Source organism: Lytechinus variegatus, chromosome 16, assembly GCF_018143015.1.
Source record: "Lytechinus variegatus isolate NC3 chromosome 16, Lvar_3.0, whole genome shotgun sequence".
Lineage (NCBI taxonomy): Eukaryota > Metazoa > Echinodermata > Echinoidea > Temnopleuroida > Toxopneustidae > Lytechinus > Lytechinus variegatus.
The window spans coordinates 11,312,746-11,318,560 of record NC_054755.1 but is presented as its reverse complement, the minus strand read 5'-3'; positions in this window follow the sequence as shown (position 1 = coordinate 11,318,560).

Genomic DNA, 5,815 nt, shown 5'->3' with positions numbered 1-5,815 from the left:
TATAGAAAAGCGTGTATATTTGATCTTTGAGTGGTGGCGCGCGAGCATTTGGTCCACTGACTATTGTGTGAAAAGAATGACGAAGCAATACCTGTCGTCTGCTACTCATGATCAGTCCCACACGCTCAAAATTGAGTTAGCGTAGCGATGACAAGTTCTTGGGGCCTTACAAAATCAAGCAACAACAAATGGAATTGATAGACGAAAGTGCTGTTAATCTTTAAGCCCCAATTTTCCCAATCTTATCTCTATTTTGATCAATATTCCAAATAAGTTTCCTTCATATGTGGTTCACGAGTTACCGTGTGAGAAGAAATCTATTGGTATACAGTGGGCTATCAAGTAACAATGACCGTCGTAAAGTATAAATTTCACGATAATAACGATGATGGTGATGATAATGATTTTCATGACAAAAACAACAACGATAATAATGAAGATATTAATAAGAATGAAAATAAACATGACACTAACGTAATAAAATTATGATAATGACTATCGTAAAAATATAAACGAAAACAGGAATAATGATATTGAAAACCAAAATTATAATAACGCCGACAATAGTAATGGTAAAAAGTTTTGGAGTTAAGATATTACAATACACGGCAGATGGAGGCTAGCCAAGCAAAATTTGGTTTGCCCAACTGTATCCGTAAATATTCATTATTACAGTATGGTGAATTAGAGATATAATCTGAAACTTAGAATAAATATTATCATCCTTATTATTTTATATATGAGATTACTGTTAATTTTATTTCAGTACCCCACGATTATACAATGAAGAAAGAGTGGATAAAAATATGCGGGCAGTTGAATAAAATTGAAGGGGGGAAGGGGGAGAAGGTAAAGATTGGGTGTGCGCGTGTAAGGTAGAGAGTGGGGAGAGATGGAGAAAGAGAGAGAGAGAGAGGGGGGGAAATGAAAAATGGGGAGGGGCGCATGGAAGGAGAATGAAGGAAAAGATAGAGAGAGAAAATGTGCTTGCTGGGGGGGGGGGGGGGAGATTGGGCGTGAGGGGGAGAGAACGTGAGAGTGGGTATGCGTATGGTGTATGTGTGTGTGTGTGTGTGAGAGAGTGTTGGACACTATTGTCTCTATACTAAGATATATTTAGTGCGAGAAATATAATATTTCAACAATGCGGTTATTTTTTTTGACGGACACGCATTATGACTGCGACATGAAATAAGAATTAATTCCCAACTTGAAAACTTTAATTGTGGATCATTCGTACTTTCTTTCATTGCTGTGATCAATAGAAGAATCAAAACACTTACATGGCAAATGCAAGATGACAAAATGAATAATAATCCAGCGACTTCTGTATACATATATTAACAAATTGTGTGAACGCTGAGGGCGTTTACTGACTATCTCGTTTCTTATTCATTGACTTTTAGATGCTCACATATTGAGCAAAGTTGATTTTATTTGTGAAGATGGAGACTGGAAGTTTTTTTAATATCTATAACGATAACCATAGTTATCGTCATAGGCGGATCCAGGGGGGCCGAGAGGCCCGCCCCCCCCATTCGCGGAGCAAAGAAGGGGAAAGAGAGGAGGAAAAAGAAGAGGAAAATAAGAGAAGGAAGACAAGTTAATAAATTAAGGTGAGGGGAAACTAGGAAAAATACTCAATGTCACCATAAATTTTCGCTCGCGCTAAGCGCTCGCTTTAATTGTTTAAAACCATGCATCCTTTCACAATTACAAAAGTGCTTGGAATGTCAAGTTTACAGACCTTAATATCAACAAATTTCACGATCTCATTAGGCTAATTATATAGGTTAATGAAGAAGTAAATTGCCACCCTTTTCAGAATGGAATATCAACAAGTTTCATCCCGCACTTAGGAAGAGGAATAGGAAGATAGTCATCATTTTCGTTTGATGACAAATTGTCTTTAGAATGTCCATTCCCTAGGTCAAAAAAAAATATCAGCTCACGCTTTGTGCCCTCATCATTTAAGTGCGATCCAAATCCACATTACAGTTTTTATACACAGTGCTTAAAAAAGTACTTAAATTTGCCCCTTTTCAGATCGGCACATAAAATATTTTCAGCTCGCGCTCCGCACTCGCATTATTGATTTTTACGATTTTATTTTATGCTTTTTCACGTAATGATTGTTTTGCAAAGTGTACAAAGATAATTGATACTATTAGTATTACGAACTTATTTTTGTATGTGTGCAATTCATGTTACAGTAGGTAACTAGATTTAGAGGCTTGCTTTTCATATAAGTTTTTATTTTTACAAGTCCCTCCATTTAAGTATGAAATAGAAAATTCTTCTGATGCAGTATTTTTTAAATTGTATTAATCAAATCTATATAGGGCTAATTTTGTTATACATGCTATCATGTCTTTAAATATTCTTTTCTTTGCTATGCTCATTATAATATGTACAACAATGTGAAATGGATTCAATAAACGAAATGATAAACAGAAAATGTACGCCCTATTTAGAATGCCCAGATTCTAGGTCTAAATCTAAAAAAAAAATGGGCACGCATGTTTATTGAGATACACAGTTTCTCTTTATTTAAAACGTGCTTAAATTACCCAGATTCAGATCAAAACATCAAAATAATTCTGCTCGCGCTTCGCGCTCGTATTTTCAATGTAGTAAGATACTTTATTACTCATCCTTTTCATGATTTACAAAACATGTCCCATTTTTATATCTGAACTTTCAATTTATTCCTGCTCACGCTCCGCGCTCGCGTCAATTGCTTGTTTATATACCACTCCCGTTCATGATTACAAAAAGGGCTTAAAATGTCCGTTATTTTAGGACGGAATGGCAATCTTTTTAAGCTCGCATTAGAAATTGTTGAGATATCTACCGTCCTCATTGCTAACTGCAAACAGTCCTAGATAGGTACCTTGTCGATCAGGCCAGAACGTATAAAAAAAATCTTGCTCGCGCTTCGTGCTCGCAATAATTATCTAGTTACATACACATCTTGTTCATGATCACAAACATTGGCCACAACATTCAATTTTCAGGACAAAATACAGCTCGCACAAGCAATATTTAAATAAGGCTTATGAAATTATTACATATTCGTGTTGAATTAAAAGAATAAAGCTGAGAAGTGACTGTTAGGATTACCTTTTCAAAGAAATGGACAAAGATCAACTTTGAGTTGCCGATCGGGTAAAATATGGGTGAAAAAAAATCGACTCCGACCCCCCCCCCCCCTCTTGGATAAAGCTGGATCTTCTCCTGTATCTATTCCGAGGCGCATTGCTGTTATTATTATTATTACCTCAGCTTTAACTCAAGCATGTCAAGCAACCTTCAGCGCTCCGTGAATTTCAAGGAATTAATCCTGCACGGTACCACAATGTGGGTAAATATCTCGGTGAAGGATATCACGCCATGACTGGGATTCGAACCCACGTCCCTCTGATTGAGAGTCGTAACCACTAGACCACGAAGCCATCAATAGTTGTAATCATAGGGACGTGTTTTCAAATCCTACCATGCCTAGCGTTCTTTGGCAACGTGTCAGTCCACACTTTGCCACTCTCAGCCAGGTACTAATTGAGGACCAATAGAAAACAACCGTCATTCTAGTTGGTTTAGAAAGTGTGCGCCTAACAGGCTGCTAAATAGGCTATGAATCCATGTGACCGGTTAATGAAAATAATTGTGAAGCGCTTTGAGCAGTCGTATATTGATATCGCGCAATATAAAAACCAATTATTTTTTATGATTATTATTAATTTCCTAATGGGACACCGACATTTATTAGAGGCGAGTGGCCATCGATCAGGAGTACATTTTTTTTATTGGCATCTTCTTGTTGAACATGCGTTTTTGTTTAATACATGCATACTGCGTTTTCAATTATACCTCAATAATTTCCGTATATTTGGTCGAAGATAAAAGATTAATGTAGATAAACATGCACAGAGTAAAAGAAGCCGTGTCGAGAACCAATCCCGGGCTTTCGGTCATAATGTAGCACTTTGCAGGAGTTTGCGCCATCTATTGTTCAATATGCTTACAAACTTGAACTTAAAGGGAAAGTTCACCCTAACAAAAAGTTTATTGTAAAAGTAGCAGAAAAAATAATAAAATAAAGAGTGGGGATGGGCTGAGGAAAATCCATCAAAGAAAGAAAGTTATTAGAATTTTAATTTTTTGATTTGTGACGTCATATGTGAGCAGCTTTCGTATATAATTTTATAGTATGGTAAAAAAAAATCAATAAAATGTAATTTTCTAAGAAAATCGAAAATGTTTTTTTTATCGTACCTTCAGTATCAATACAAAACTCATTTCACATCCACTCTTAAAAAGGAAATAGATAAAAAAAATCATCACGAACCACTACAAATTGAAATTTATGCATTTGATATTACATAACATATAGGGCAGCTGCACGTGTATGAGGTCACAAATCCAAAACTTAAAATTTTCAATATTTGATAGATTTTCCTCAAACCTTTACCAATATGTTACATTATTTTTTCTGCTATTCTTACAACAGACCTTTTCGTCAATGTGAGCTTTCCATTCCCATTTTAAATGATGCTGGCACCATTTCCTCTCACCTCATCTCGTTATCCCTTTTTTTTTCATTATTTCCGTCACCTGTCATGCCTGTAGGAGACATACAGGGTATACAGGCCACAGGACAATAGACCAATTCGTAGTTCAAGTTCAATTTATTAAAAAAACAGACATATTATGAGTACAAATCAACGATCAGATGGTACAAAAGAATACATGATACAATATGAACGGTTTTCTAGTACCCCGAAGAAGCACAGCTTGTGAGTAGGGCCCTATATACCTCTAAATAAGATGTAGATCTAAATGTATAAAATGACAAAGGAGAATACATAATAAACAGATATATCGACTATAAATATGTACAAAATGTATATTAAACAAGTGTCAGCAGAAACACAAAAAACACTCACACACACACGCACGCACACATGACTAGGGTGGCCAACTACGAGATACATGTAAAACATAATAGACTCTATATGGAAGAAAAACTTTCTCAATTAACTAAGATAATAGATTGTCAAAGAGGTATTTTTTGAAGAGGTATTTTTTGCATTGCACTTTCAACCGATAAAGAGTTGTACAGTTACTTCATGGACAATTTTGGTCAAATGACCTTCCATTTCTTTCATCATGATAGGCAGATTTCAAGGCAAGATATTACGTAAGCTTGCCTTACATAGCAGCATGAGGGAATTGAATAGACCAGGTGACTAGAATAGCACGCCAATGAACACTTTATGAAGGTATTTGTTGCATTCCTACTTTGAATGCATATTACAGCATGTTGCACAATGTACTTGGCAAACTGTGAAATACCAGTCGTTCGTGGACGCGTTGTTGTTTTTTGTGGATGTAAATGAAAACCACTATTCAAAAGAATATATGAATAATCAAGACATCAAAGTTGGTGCTGATCTCATTAGATTTTAAACCATCATGTCACTTTTGTACAAATGGCCTTCCTCTGATCATGCGTAGAATCTTTTGATCATGCGTAGAAAGGAACTACGAACTGGCTTATACTTAATTTCGGATTGTACATTCGGTTTTGTTTCCCTGACTCAACTTGGTTACCATGGCTGTAATTTTTCATCCGCTCATTCCACCCAACACATCGGTGATGCGGTGATAACAATATCGTTATCATCTCATTAGCTAAATGGACCGTGGATACACTACCGGTTATTCTCTTTTAAATTAACCGAATGAGATATATCTAAAAGAGAAACCTACTTCCAATGACGATAAAATGGCGTTTCTATTATTGCGTATGCTT